Below are 15,835 nucleotides of genomic sequence, written 5' to 3' on the forward strand. Positions count from 1 at the left end.
CTATATTGTCTTCCATAGATTTTAAGCTCTTAGAGGGGAGCATCTTTTGTTTCCTTGTTTGATTTAGAGAAGGGGATAAAAGAGAGCTTACAAGGCAAATGACCTCTATTTTCTTATTGAACTATAAGTATAATCCTCAGCCAAGAGTGTAGGGGGAAGCTGGTGACATAAGACTTGAGGCCAGAATTGTTTAGCCTCTATAGGGAATGAGATAGAGAAACAATTAGGAAAAAATAAGGGACAGACTACCTTACTGGTAGGGCTCAGTTGAGAGATTAGAGAGCATAAACCTGTAGAGGATCTAGTTAGAACAATCGCAAGACTCTTAAAGAAGAGACAGATGGTGGAAGCAATCTTAAATTTGATTTTGACAAGGAATGAATAATGAAAGGACAAGGGACCAAGGAATTTGCCAGTAGAGAAGAGTCTCAAGATGAAATGACTAAAGGATTGAGATTTGTAAGGGAGAAGTCAGAACAAGAGTGACAGCCTGGAAAATAGAAGAGTGGAGGAATTCAAGTCCTGGTGAAGACAAAGAACAAGTTTAAGAAGTAAGGCATAGGAAGAGATATGATAGGATTTGAGTTCATTGTGAACATGGACCTTTTATGTCATTAAAAGTTGTGAATGTGGACCTTTTATGTCACTAAAAGTCAACAGTGAGCAAGATTGGGGGAAAAATGTAAGACTCAAATATTTTTAATAAAAATTTAAAAAAAGTCAACAGTGGGGCAGCTACGTGGCACAGTGTCCCTGAAGTCAAGAGGACTTGAGTTCAAATCCAACCTCACTTTATAATTGCCTAGTTGTGTGGCCTTGGGCAAGTCACTTAACTCCATTGCCTTGCAAAAACTTATTAAAAAAAGTCAACAGTGTATTCATGTTTATGTTGATGAAGTGAGGAAAAGTCATGGGACTTGTATATTTTGATAAACTTGGTCTTTGGGGTATTTAAGAGAATGGAAGCATACATGTTGAACTGGCTTAGAAAAAGAGGAAAGGAAGAGAAGATGATTGTAAGCCAGTCTCACAAATTCCCAAACTCCTGGGGAAAGAAGGGGAAAATATCTGGGGTCTGATAAAAGTCATAAAGATCTAAATTAAGTGATACATTTGGATAGAACAAAACTCAAATAAGGAAATTGCTGAGGGATGATGGCAATGGAGGAAGTCTGGTAGTGGAAGTCAGGGACTGTTCCAATGTCTAGGACACTAGTGCTTGGGGTGGTGGTGGTATGAGGGGCAGTATTGGCTAACATATTTCTTTAAGGAGTTGGAAAATGCTTTGCATATATTATCTCATTTGATCTCCATAATAGCTCTGTGAGGAAGGTATTATTATTCCAATTTTAAGATGAGAAAACATGCTGTGAGACTCATCCATGGTCAAACTGCCAGTAAGTGCCTGCGGCAGAATTTGAATTTAACTAGTACTCTATAGCATGACTAGGGATATAGTGTTATCCTGGGGTGGGTGGAGTGAGGAAATTTAGTGGTAGCGGCAGTGTATCTGTAAATGCCAGAGGATGGAGGAACACAAGTAGTAAAAAGCTATTAGTAGCATCATAAAAATCTAGTAGTGAGAAAAGGAATACTTTCAAAATATTTAGAGCAAGGTCCCCAAAGGTACTGCAGCAATAATCACTATAACTGCTAATTAACTGCTAGAACCTTGTGAATCCTGTGATATTGAAATGGCATTCAAGGTTGGGAGAGAGGTGTGTATGTGTATATATATATATATATGTATATATACATATATATATATATGTATGTATATAGTGAGGAAAAAATTCCTGACAGCTTGTGTCTCCCCCAAAGCCCAAGATCACACCCTTAGGCAAGACTGTTTTACTGCCAAAGTTAGTAAGCAACTATATAGCCCCAGAAATAGTCATAACCATAAAATTTAGTACTTATTCCTGTTCAGTGATTAATCTATTTAGGGTGGACTAAAAGGAAAGCTGTTGTTTTTTGTAGTTATCAAGTTTTCTATAGAGGCAATGTGGTCTAATGGTGCAGAGAGCCTTGCATCCAGAAAGACTTGGGCTTAAGTCCCTTATGACATACTGGTTGGATATCATGATCCTGAGCAAGTCACTTCATCTTCAGTGCTCTGGGACAGACTTTTTGATCTCAAAACCCCTTAAATACTCTTGAAAGTTTTCCCTTAATGATTTTGTTTATATGGATTTTAGCTACCAATATTTACTGAATTAAAACATTCTAAAAGTAGTTTTAATTTTGTGATTTCCTCCAGTGGTCCTCAGATCACTTTGAAAACTGATGCTTTAGGCAACCCTGAAGTTGTATTTGAAGAATTTCTCACTGGAGAACTTCTAATACTAATGAAATCATGGATCCATTCCCTGTTTTCCCCTAATTCTCACTCATTCTGTAAGCAAACAACAGGGATAGCCTTGTCATGAGGGCCTCGGAGTCAACGTCATGAAAAAAGCATTTATTCTCACCTGGGGACAAGCACTATACTAATTATTGTCAATAATTCTGTACTTTGGTACAGCTTGTGCCTTCACAGAGCTTACATTCTGATTGAGGAAACATATATAAATATACATATATAATATGAAAAACAACATAAATTTGTATATATATAAGAAACATACATAGAGGAAACAACATTTTATATATAAAGGAAACAACATATATAGAGAGAAAACAACATATATATTGAGGAAACAACATTTTATATATAGAGTAAACAACATATATATATATATAAATAAAACAACATATATATTAAGGAAACAACATAGAGAAAACAACATATATATATATTGAGGAAACAACATATAGAGAAACAACATATATATATATAGGAAACAACATATATATACATATATTGAGGAAACAACATATAGAGAAAACAACATATATATATATTGAGGAAACAACATATAGAGAAAACAACATATATATATATATATATATATAGAGGAAACAACATAAATATAGAGAAAACATATATAGAGAAAACAACATATATATATATAGAGGAAACAACATAAATATAGAGAAAACAACATATATATATAGGAAACAACAGAGAAAACAATATATATTGAGGAAACAACATATATATAGAGAAAACTACATATATAGGAAATGTATAGAGAAAACAACATATATATAAATTGAGGAAACAACATAGAGAAAACATATATATATAGAGAAAACAACATAGAGAAAAAAATATATATATATATATATATATATATAGGAAACAACATAGAGAAAACATATATATATATAGGAAACAACATATATATAGAGGCAACATATATATATATATGAAACAACATATATATATTTAGAGGAAGCAAATATATATATGTGTATATATATATATATATATATATATATATATGTTTATATTGCTTTTCCATGTTTTCCTCCCCAGTAAATCAAAAAACAGTTGCTTCCTGGAATGAATAAGAGGCCCTTTAATTCTTCTCACATCTACCCTATCTTTTCCAGCTTCTCAAGATAAATAATTCAAGGTCATTTAATTACAGTAAGTGGAAAATTTGCATCATTCCTCTCCAAATGTATCACCCCCTTTGTGGAAGACTTGAAAAATTTCCGTTGGTACAAAAGACAAGCTGACCCGAGTAAAGTCAGTTTTTAAAAAAGTGGGGAAAGACTTGAAAAAAGTGTCTGCTGCTTCTGCCTGCGGCGTGGAGCACAGCTGTCACACACCGGCAGGAGTGCCGGGCGTTCCGGGGCCTGTGCGGGCCGGCGCCCGGCCCAGCCTGCGGGGAGGCCTCGCTCCCCGCGGCTCCCCGCAGCCCGCCCCCCCCACAAGCTCGGCCGCCGTCCCTCGCCGACGGGGCGCCCCGCTCCCGCCTCTGCGCCCGGCACGCGGCGCGGCGCCCGGCGGAAGGGGCCCGGCCCGTCCGCGCGGGGCTCCCGGGCGGCGCTTCACCTGCGGCCCCGCCGAAAGCGCGGCCGGAGGGCGGGGGGAGGCCCGCGGCGGGAAGGGGGCGGGGAGGCCGCGGGCAGCGCCAAGATGGCGCCGCGACGGTTAGTAGCGGCCGGCGGGGCAGGGGCGGGGTCAGCGGGCGGCCGCGGGGAGCCGGGGGGCGGGCGGTGGCGCCGTTTCCATAGCGGCCGCGGGAGGTGTCGCGCCGGGGAACTTCCTGGTTCCCGGGCTCGCTGGCCGCCACGGGCGCTGGCCGCCACGGGCGCTCCCCGCCGCGGGCGCTGCGCCGGGATCCGCCGGGAAGGGGGGGACGATGGGGCCGGGGAGGCTGCAGTAGCCCCGGCTGCCGCCCGCGGCCCGGACCCCGCCGCCGCCGCCGACGGGACGTCCCGAGGTAACTTGGGCGGCCGCGCCCCCTGCCCTCCCCGCCCCGGGCCCCGCCTCTGGAGGGGGGCTTGGGCGCCGGCGGCCCCCCGAGAGCCGGGCGCCGCCATTCCCCGTCCCGGGGGGGGGGGGGGCCGCGCCCGGGGCTGGGACGTTCCACCTCCCGGCCGGGGGCCGGGGCCGCGAGGTCCGCGAGCCGCGGACGCCTGCGCGTGAGCGGGCGAGCGCGAGGCGGGGGAGGGGGCGCCCTTTGTCCCCTCCGCTGGGGGGCTCGGCGGGGAGCGTGATTGGCGGCGGGAGCGCGCGGGGGAGCGGAGGAGGAGGAGGAGGAGGAGGAGCAGCAGCGCCTGCGGGAGGGGGCCGCGCAGCCCGCCCCTCCCCCCACGCTCCCCTCGGCCCCCGTGGGGTCCTGCGGCGCCGGCCGGGGCGACGTGGGCCCAGGGAACTTCCCCGCCCGTGGGGCCGCCGCCTGAAGTTCCTGGGAAGTTAGTTTCGGGCCAGAGCTGGGGGAGAGGAGGAGGAGGAGGAGGAAGAAGAGATTTCTTAGAGAGCCGGGGAGACCGGTTTGCTCTACCAAGTTGGTGAAAATAGTCTAGAAGCTAACAGCTGGGCAACTCCGGGCTGGATTCCTTACAAAGTTTCTCCCTCCCGTGAAAGCTGTTCATTCCCTGTTCCGAGCGTGCTATTTGTATGTTTACAGAGTTCCTGGCACAGAAGGAAAGCCCTTCCATTTAAATAGACTCCCTCCTTTTTTGCGCTTTAGAATGAATCCTTTTAAAAAAAATGCATAGATTTGTTAAATAGTAAGCAGTGATTCCGATACTGAAGATTGGGAAAGTCCTTCCAAACTTAAATATAAACTCCTTTTTTGTGCTTTGTACTGAATCCTTTTTTAAAAAAATAGCATAGATTTGTGAAATAGTAAATATACTGATTCCTATATTGGAGATGGGGAAAGTTCTTCCATTTAAATATATAAATACCCTCCCTTTTTTTCGCTTTAGAATGAATCTTTTTTTTTTTTAATCAGCATACAGTTGTTGAATAGTAAATACGCTGATTCCTATATTGGAGATGGGGAAAGTTCTTCCATTTAAATATATAAATACCCTCCTTTTTTTGCATTTTAGAATGAATTTTTTTTTAAATAGCATAGATTTGTTAAATAGTAAATCACTGATTCCTATATTGGAGATGGGGAAAGTTCTTCCAATTAAATATATAAATACCCTCCTTTTTTTTTTGCGCTTTAGAATGAATCTTTTTTTTTTTTTAAATAGCATAGATTTGTTAAATAGGAAATCACTGATTCCTATATTGGAGTTGGGGAAAGTTCTTCCATCCAAATATATAAAGACCCTCCCTTTTTTGCGCTTTAGAATGAATCTTTTTTTTTTAAAAAAAAATAGCATAGAGTTGTTAAATAGTAAATACACTGATTCCTATATTGGAGGTGGGGAAAGTTCTTCCATTTAAATATATAAATACCCTCCCTTCTTTGCGCTTTAGAACGAATCCTTTTTTTTTAAATAGCATATATTTGTTAAATAGTAAATAAACAGATTCCTATATTGCAGATTGGGAAAGTCCTTCCATTTAAATATAGACTCCCTCCTTTTTTTTTTTGCGATTTAGAATGAATCCTTTTTAAAAAATATTGTTTTGATTTGTTAAATAGTAAACATTGATTCTGATATTGGAGATTGGGGGGGGACTTGATTGAATCATTGAAAGTAAGGCGACATAAATGAAAAATACTGATAAGAAGCAAGGACTTTTTTTTTGGCTTGGGGAAATTATACTCAATTACTGTTGAATTTGTGAATTGTAATTGTGTTTGCAGGTGTTCCATATAAGGAAATGATTTTGATAGGATATTTCACTGTAGGCTTATTTGGTTCATCTCAGGGTTTTGGTTCCCTCAGAAATAAGCTAAATGAAAATTACATGCTTGCACATTGGTGGGTCATGGAATTGAACAATATTTCATTACATAGGGAAATATATTGAACCTCCCAATTCTTAGCTTTTTAAGTGTAGATAAATTTCATATTCTAAAATATTCCCTTAGTCCAGAGAGACATGCTGGATACAGGATAGAGTAATGATTGGACTCTGTGAGAAATGGGTTCAAATCTCAGCTGTGACACTTTTTTAACTCCATTACCTAAACCACTTAACTCTTCTTCCTTAAAAATGGGTAAGATAATAAATAACAAGTTAACTTCTACCTCTAGGATTGTTGTGAAGCTCATATAATGTATACAAAATGAAATATAAATTCCAGCTTTTTATGTATGTAGATAGAGTGCTATGAAAGTTACTTGGGACAAACAACACTTTTGATCTAGTTTGATTTTGCAACAGAAATGGGCATATGTGTGTCCTTTTGCTAATATTTGGTTCTCAAAAAGGCTGACCATGACAAGACGAAATTAACCTGAGCTGTTTTCTCCATCTTTAATTAGTTCTCTATCAGTTGACAGCTGAATTTCCTACCATGCTTACCTATTTGGTTTCATAGTTCTTTTTGCTGTGTTTTTAATTCTGTCCACTTTCTGACTGAATATTTCTCATGAAAATGCCCCAGAATTATAGTAGCACTTTTCAATAACTGGTAAATGTAGCTGCTGTTGGTATGGAGAAGTTAGGTATTTCTGAAGAATCAATCTCACCAAAATCTCAAGTAGTAAGATAAAAACAAAAAACTAGAAGAACTGACAAATTCTTGCTGAAAGAAAGCATAACTAGCTTCTGCACGATAAAAAGAGAACTTCAGAGGGATCTGGTACTTGGAGGAGCTTTACAGATTCCTCCATCATATCATGTAGGCACCTTAAGTTTTGAGTAGTGAGCAGTCAAAAGAACAGTTGTTAATTGTTTGAAGAAAAAAAAACAAAAATCTTTGTCATCAGCAAGACATTTACACAGTTGGAGTACTAAGATGGAAAAAAAAAAGATAAAATTTACTGATAAAACTCACTTTTTAAATTTAAGTCTATATAACCCAAAGATTGGATGAAGTCCAGATGATGCTGGAAGATGTTGGTATGCTCAGACTATAAAACAAGTTCCCCAAATGTTTTGGGGATTTTTTTTTTTTTTGCTTCCAATGGAACTGGTAGTCTTGTCTTCTCTTTGGAAGTTTTTATTGATATAGTCTGAAAAGCAGAATTTTCCTGGAATCCCAGAATTCTCAATTGAAGATGAAATAATACAAATCCTTGTCCCATGACTCAACAGGTTCAGATAGTTATCCAAGTGATGGAGATATTTCAGTGGTCAGAGAATTTGCCTTATTTAAAATTCATTGGAAACCTGAAAACCTATGTACAGTAATTATGACTAAAGTTGGAGAAAAAAAGACTTATCAAAATTATGCTTAAAATTCAATGTGATACTAAGTATAGTTCATGATTAAAAAGTGAAAGGATTTTCCAAAATCCTATGAGTACAATGTTGATTGATTGAAGCAAAAAAAATTTTTTTTTGATGTAGCTGGATTTTTGCCCATGACATTCCTGAGAAATTTTCTCCTATAGTTCTTTCAGAAGGTGATTGATGGGGGCGGCTAGGTGGATCAGTGGATAGAGCACCAGCCCTGGAGTCAGGAGTATTTGAGTTGAAATGTGGCCTCAGACACTTCATACCTAGCTGTGTGGCCTTGGGCAAGTCACTTAATCCCATTGCCTTGTTTTTTTTTTAAATTTAAATTTATTTTTATTAAAGATATTATTTGAGTTTTACATTTTCCCCCAATCTTGCTTCCCTCCCCCTCCCCCCAACCAAGAGCACTCTGTCAGTCTTTACTTTGTTTCCATGTTGTACCTTGATCCAGATTGGGTGTGATGAGGGAGAAATCATATCCTTAAAGAGAAGTCTAAGAGGTAACAAGATCAGACAATAAGCTATCTGTTTTTTTTTTTTCTACACTTTGTTCAAACTCCACAGCTCCTTATCTGGATACAGATGGCACTCTCCTTTGCAGACAGCCCCAAATTGTTCCCAATTGTTGCCCTGATGGAATGAGCAAGTCCTTCAAGGTTGAACATCACTCCCATGTTGCTGTTAGGGTGTACGGTGTTTTTCTGGTTCTGCTCATCTCACTCAGCATCAGTTCATGCAAATCCCTCCAGGTTTCCCTGAAATCCTGTCCCTCCTGGTTTATAATAGAACAATAGTGTTCCATGACATACATATACCACAGTTTGCTAAGCCATTCCCCAATTGAAGGACATTTACTGGATTTCCAATTCTTTGCCACCACAAACAGGGCTGCTATAAATATTTTTGTACAAGTAATGTTTTTACCCTTTTTCCTCATCTCTTCAGGGTATAGACCCAGTAGTGGTATTGCTGGGTCAAAGGGTATGCACATTTTTGTTGCCCTTTGGGCATAGTTCCAAATAGCTCTCCAAAAGGGTTGGATGAGTTCACAGCTCCACCAACAGTGTAATAGTGTCCCAGATTTCCCACATCCCTTCCAACAATGATCATTATCCTTCTTGGTCATACTGGCCAATCTGAGAGGTGTGAGGTGGTACCTCAGAGAAGCTTTAATTTGCATTTCTCTAATAATTAATGATTTAGAGCATTTTTTTCATATGGCTATAGATTACTTTGATCTCCTCATCTGTAAATTGCCTTTCCATATCCTTTGACCATTTGTCAATTGGGGAATGGTTTTTTGTTTTAAAAATATGACTCAGTTCTCTGTATATTTTAGAAATGAGTCCTTTGTCAGAATCATTAGTTGTAAAGATTGTTTCCCAATTTACTACATTTCTTTTGATCTTGGTTACGTTGATTTTATCTGTGCAAAAGCTTTTTAATTTAATGTAATCAAAATGATCTAATTGGATTTTGGTGATGTTCTCCAACTCTTCCTTAGTCATAAACTGTTCCCCTTTCCATAGATCTGACAGGTAGACTAGTCCTTGATCTTCTAATTTGCTTATAGTATTGTTTTTTTATGTCTATGTCCTGTAACCATTTGGATCTTATCTTGGTAAAGGGTGTGAGGTGTTGGTCTAATCTAAGTTTCTTCCATACTAACTTCCAATTTTCCCAGCAATTTTTATCAAAGAGGGAGTTTTTATCCCAATGGCCAGACTCTTTGGGTTTATCAAACAGCAGCTTACTATAATCATCTCCTGCTTTACACCTAGTCTGTTCCAGTGGTCCACCATTCTATTTCTTAGCCAATACCAAACAGTTTTGATGACTGATGCTTTATAATATAATTTTAGATTGGGTAGGGCTAAGCCACCTTCTTTTGCACATTTTTTCATTAAGCTCCTGGCAATTCTTGACTTTTATTTCTCCATATGAATTTACTTACAATTTTTTCTAACTCGTTAAAGTAATTTTTTGGAATTTTGATTGGTATGGAACTAAACAGATAGTTTAGTTTTGGTAGAATTGTCATTTTTATTATATTAGCTCTACTGATCCATGAGCAGTTGATATTTGCCCAGTTATTTAAATCTAATTTAATTTGTGTGAGTAGTGTTTTATAATTGTTTTCAAAAAGATTGTGAGTCTGTCTTGGCAAATAGACTCCCAAATATTTTATATTGTTTGAGGTTACTTTGAATGGGATTTCTCTTTCTAGCTCTTCCTGCTGTTTCTTGCTAGACATATATAGAAAAGTTGAGGACTTATGAGGGTTTATTTTATAACCTGCAACTTTGCTAAAATTGCTAATTGTTTCCAGTAGTTTTTTAGATGATTTCTTGGGATTCTCTAGGTAGACCATCATGTCATCTGCAAAGAGTGAGAGTTTTGTCTCTTCCTTCCCAGTTCTAATTCCTTTAATTTCTTTTTCTTCTCTAATTGCTGCTGCTAACATTTCTAATACAGTATTAACTAGTAGTGGTGATAATGGGCATCCTTGTTTGACCCCTGATCTTATTGGGAATGGATCTAGCCTCTCCCCATTGAATATAATGCTTGTTGATGGTTTCAAATAGACACTGCTAATTATTTTAAGGAATAGTCCATTTCTTCCTACACTCTCTAGTGTTTTTAATAGGAATGGATGCTGTATTTTTGTCAAAAGCTTTTTCAGCATCTATTGATATGATCATATGATTCCTAATAGGTTTGTTGTTGATATAATTGAGTATACTAACAGTTTTCCTAATATTGAACCATCCCTGCATTCCTGGAATAAATCCTACTTGATCATAATGTATCATCCTAGTGATGACTTGTTGTAATTGCTTTGCTAAGATTTTATTTAGTATTTTTGCATCTATATTCATCAGGGAGCTAGGTCTATAATTTTCTTTTTCTGTTTTAACTCTTCCTGGTTTAGGTAACAGTACCATATTGGTTTCATAGAAAGAGTTAGGCAGAGTTCCATCTTTGCCTATTTTTCCAAAGAGTTTATATAGGATTGGAACCAATTGCTCCTTAAATGTTTGGTAGAATTCACTTGTGAATCCATCAGGCCCTGGAGATTTTTTTTTAGCGAGTTCAGTAATGGCTTCCTGAATTTCTTTTTCCAAGATAGGGTTGTTTAGGTATGTAATCTCTTTTTCATTTAACCTGGGCAACTTATATTTTTGTAAATATTCATCCATTTCACTTAGATTATCAAATTTATTGGCATAGAGTTGGGCAAAATAGTTTCGAATTATTACTTTAATTTCCTCCTCATTGGTGGTGAGTTCACCTTTTTCATTTATGATACTAGCAATTTGATTTCCTTCCTTTTTTTAAATCAAATTGACCAGAAGTTTATCAATTTTATTGGTTTTTTCATAATACCAACGTTTGGTTTTATTTATTAATTCAGTAGTTTTTCTTCTGCTTTCAATTTTATTAATTTCTCCTTTAATTTTTAGAATTTCTAATTTGGTACTTAATTGGGGATTTTTGATTTGTTCTTTCTCTAATTTTTTAGTTGCATGTTTAGTTCATTGATTTCTTCTTTCTCCAATTTATTCATATAAGCATTTAGAGCTATAATATATCCCCTGAGAGTTGCTTTGAATCAATCCCATAGGTTTTGATATGTTGTTTCATTATTATCATTACCTAGGATAAAATGGTTAATTCTTTATATAATTTGTTTTTTGGTGCACTCATTTTTTAAAATGAGGTTATTCAGTTTCCAATTTGTTCTGGGTCTGTATCTCCTTGGCCCTGTATTGCATATAACTTTTATTGCATTGTGATCTGAGAAAGATGTATTCACTATTTCTGCCTTTCTGCAGTTGATCATTAGGTTTTTATGTCCTAGTACATGGTCAATTTTTGTATAAGTTCCATGTACTGCAGAGAAAAAGGTATATTCCTTCCTATCCCCATTCAGTTTCCTCCATAAGTCTACGATATCTAATTTTTCTAACAATCTATTTACCTCCCTAATTTCTTTCTTGTTTGTTTTATGATTCGATTTATCTAGATCTGAGAGCAGGAGGTTGAGGTCTCCCACTAGTAGAGTTTTGCTGTCTATGTCTTCCTGTAATTCTTTCAGCTTCTCCTCTAAGAATTTGGGTGCTGTCCCACTGGGTGCATATATATATTCAATATTGAAATGACTTTATTGTCTGTGGTACCTTTTAGGAGGATAAAGTTTCCTTCCTTATCTCTTTTAATGCTGTCTCTTTTTGCTGCTGCTTTGTCTGAGATAAGGATTGCTACTCCTGCTTTTTTTACTTCAGCTGAAGCAAAATATATTTGCTCCAACCTTTTACCTTTACTCTATATGTATCTCTCTGCTTCAAATGAGTTTCTTGTAAGCAGCTTATTGTAGGATTCTGGTTTTTAATCCACTCTGCTATTTGCTTAAGTTTTAAGGGAGAGTTCATCCCATTCACTTTCAAGGTTATGATTACTAATTCTTTATTGCGCTCTGTGCTACCTTCCCTCTGTTTGTATTTTTCCCCCTTTCCCCCCCCTTTATCCATATTCCCCAGTCTTTTGTTTCTGAAAACCACCCCCTTCAGTGTTTTTGCCCTCCTATATCACAGCCTCCCCTTTCTTTCCCCATTCCCTTTTTCCCTTTTCCCTTCCCTTCCTTTTGTTTTTCCCCTGATTTCCCCCACTCCCCTTCCCTTTCTCTGTTCCCCCCCCCTCCCCTTTTCCCCTTTTAATACTTGAAAGGTTAGAGGTTTTATAAGTTAACTGAGTATGTGTAGGTTGACTTTAAGCCAAGTCTGATGAGAAGAAGATTCAGGTGTTTCTCCTCTGCTCCCTTCTTCCCCACTATTACCATAGGTTTTTTTGTACCTCTTAGTGTAATGAGATTTACCCCATTCAATCCCCTCCCTCCTCCCATCTCTTTCCTGTCCCCCTTTTTAGGGCGGTAGTGTTTTTTTTTTAGATCCTTCTAAGTCATAGAAAATTCTGAGTGTCTGTCCCTTCTAGTTCTGTACATTCTGTCGAATAGAGTCAAAATTCCTGAGAGTTATTAGAGTCTTTCTCCCAAATAGGGTTAAAGCCAGTTACATCCCATTGGATAGTAGTCTCATGGATAGGTCATGAATGTCCATCATTTCTGGCTAGGTGTATTATTTTTCTTTTACCGCCACTCCCCCCCTTTTTTTTTTTACCTTTTCATGTGTCTCTTGAACCTCCTGTTTGATGTCCAAATTTTCTATTTAGCTCTGGTCTTTTCATTAGAAATTTTTGGAATTCTTCCATTTCGTTAAATGTTCATCTTTTTCCCTGGAAGAGAAGGCTCAGCTTAGCAGGAAAGTAGATTCTTGGCTGCATTTCAAGCTCCCGTGATCTTCGAAATATCTCATTCCAGGTCCTTCAATCCCTTAAAGTTGATGCAGTCAGGTCCTGAGTGATCCTTCCTGTGGCTCCTTGATATTTAAATTGTTTCTTTCTGCCTGCTTGCAGGATTTTCTTTTTTATCTGATAATTCTGCAGTTTGGCCGCAACATTCCTTGGTGTTTTCATTTTAGGATCTTTTTCTGGTGGGGATCGATGTACTCTTTCAATAACTACTTTGCCCTCCGATTCCATGATATCAGGGCAGTTTTCCATCACTAGATCCTGTAATATTAAGTCCAGGCTTTTTTTCTCTTCAATGTTTTCAGGAAGGCCTATAATTTTCAAGTTGCCCCTCCTCAATCTATTCTTGAGGTTGGTGGTTTTGTTTATGAGGTATTTTACATTTGCTTCTATTTTTTCTATTTTTTGATTTTGTTTAACTGACTCTTGCTGTCTCATGGAGTCATTAGTTTCTGTAGACTCCATTATTTTTTGGGGGGAGGAGTTTTCTTCATTAACCTTTTGCAACTCCTTTTCCAATTGGTCAATTCTACTTTTGAAAGAGCTTTCCATTTGACCAATTGAGGTTTTGAGAGCATTAATTTCTTTTTGCATTTGCTCGTGAGAGAATTATTCTCATTTTCTAATTGTCTAATTGATGATCTGAGAGATTTATTCTCCTTTTGTGTTTGTCCAATTGTACTTTCTAAGGTATTAATTGTCTCCCCCAAATTTTTAAGCTCCTTCCTTATTTCTTCAAGGAAGTCTTTCTGTGCTGGAGACCAGATTGTATTCTCCTCAGAGGTTCCAGGTCTCTCTGAGTTGGGGTCTTTCCCTTCCAGGAATTTTCCTATGGATCCACCTTTCTGCTGACCGTTCTTCATTATGGTAAGACCTTGATGGGGGGGGGGGGCTGGTTCCCAGGGCTTGGCATCTCTAAAGGCTTTACTGATTGCAGTTTCCCTGGCTGGCCAGTAGGAGGTGCTGGTTGCCCTCTCTGGAGTGTCTGTGACCTTGGTTGGGAGGCCTTCTCCCTTTGCTTGAGGGAAGGAGTTAGAGCTATTGAATTCTTTTGCCTTCAATCAATGGGGGGCTTTACCCTGGCCTGAGGTGATTCCTCAGCTGGGCTGGTTCTTTTGCTCACACACCTGGGCCTGAGGCAGAAGTAATTTGCCTTTGTTTGAGGAGAAGCCTCTGTGCAATGGAGACGTGCCCTCAGAGTCTCTCAGACCCGGGAAGCCTAGGGATGGTGTCTGCTGTTCTCCTGCACCAGAATACTTCCCCCAGCCTGGTCCTGGAGCTCCAGGGGGACAGCACCAACACCAGTGCCTCTGCTTCCCCAGGGACCCAAGCCCCTTTCATCCAGCCCCACTGATGATCCAGCAGGTCTGCTTTCGGGCCCTCAGATTACTGGTTCCAATTCAGCTGTTAATCTGGCTGATCCAGGGCTGGTCCTCCCTTGGAGCTCAGACTCACCTGCCAGGATTTGTCCAAGGCTGCTGCGGGAGACAAATCCTCAGGTAGATGTTCTTTCTTCTGGCTTTTCTTTCTGGGTTTTCTGGATCTGATTTCTTTTAAGAGGTTTGTTTCATGTGATAGATGGGGAAGAGATCAGGAGACTTTAGAACTGTGCCTGTCTTCTCTCCACCATCTTGGCCGGCAATCCCATTGCCTTGTAAAAAAAAAGTGATTGATGGATTCTTTCTAACTTTATTTTATGCTCTGGTAATAGATCTGGGCAGTTTCGTTTTTGATTTCTTGAAATATAGGTTTTAGTGTTTAGGCTTTTTTTTTTACAGAAATATTTTTTCATAGAATCCAATGATTCATCTAGTCATTCATTTATTTTTTCCAAGTATTATATTTCTCTTCCATTGCCCCACCAAATAAAAATAATAGGAAAGTAATGCCAGCCTTTTTAAAGCAGAAGAGCACTCTTGAGTGAAAGACAGGAGGTGGCATGTGCCCAGATCACCACCACCATACCATTTTCCCTCAGACCCTGATGGAAACATACCAGGACTTTAACTAAATCTAAGAACTTTGGGTATTACCATGTCCCATACAGTGCCTGATTTGCTTCCATCCTGACAATTTACCAGTCTCTGACAGCTGTCATTGAGGGGGGAAAAACACTGTAGAGAAGGGAGCCCACCTTTCTTATCCCCAACAGCAACAACTACTGACTAGTTGCCATCAAAAGACAGATGGGAATAGGAGCCCTAGAGAGCATCTTCCAGATGGCAAATCCTGCTTCTAGCTCGTAGTTGTCTTCTGGGGAACCAACTCTTATGGAGAAGGTTCTAACTAACTACCATACAAAGAACAGACAAGCCATCCTAACTTGATGGATAGACAGGATAGCAGGTGCCAGCCTAGTTGAACCACCACCGCAACTTTGATCAACATTATCAGTCAGTGGAGATGGTTGAGAACTTTTACCCAAGAGTTTTTGGAATGGTATTTTTCTAGCTAAGGGTCATTAGCTATCATCCTGGGAAACAAGTTCCTTGGAGATGCAACCTGGCAACTGCTCAAATCCAATTTATGTGCATGTCATGGCATCACTTCCCAGATTTCGTGGTCTTCAAGAATGAAAGACAAACAATAACTACTACTGCAGGTGCTACAGCCACAGGTACTGAAGCATAGAAAAAGTTTCTGTCACCAGATTCCTTGGCACTGTCAAATGGTTCATTAAAAACATGATTTTATCCATGAAAATGACATTGAAGATATATAAATGTGTTTTGCCACTGCATTCAGGGATCAGAT

The 15,835-nt window shown here is 39.3% G+C and overlaps 1 protein-coding gene across 2 annotated transcripts in view; it reads left to right on the top strand.

Annotated features, from left to right (window-relative positions):
* Positions 1-3,995: 3,995 nt before the first annotated feature.
* USP6NL (USP6 N-terminal like) overlaps positions 3,996-15,835 on the top strand; it is a 240,824-nt gene continuing 228,984 nt past the window's right edge. Inside the window, exon 1 of one of the 2 annotated variants that reach the window (XM_074194132.1) lies at positions 3,996-4,044. The gene's annotated coding sequence lies outside the window, so the exon portion shown is untranslated. Of the gene's footprint in view, positions 4,045-4,197; positions 4,338-15,835 lie in introns of those variants that run through there. The other variant, XM_074194131.1, reaches the window with a different exon arrangement.

This window comes from Macrotis lagotis, chromosome 7 (genome assembly GCF_037893015.1).
Source record: "Macrotis lagotis isolate mMagLag1 chromosome 7, bilby.v1.9.chrom.fasta, whole genome shotgun sequence".
NCBI lineage: Eukaryota > Metazoa > Chordata > Mammalia > Peramelemorphia > Peramelidae > Macrotis > Macrotis lagotis.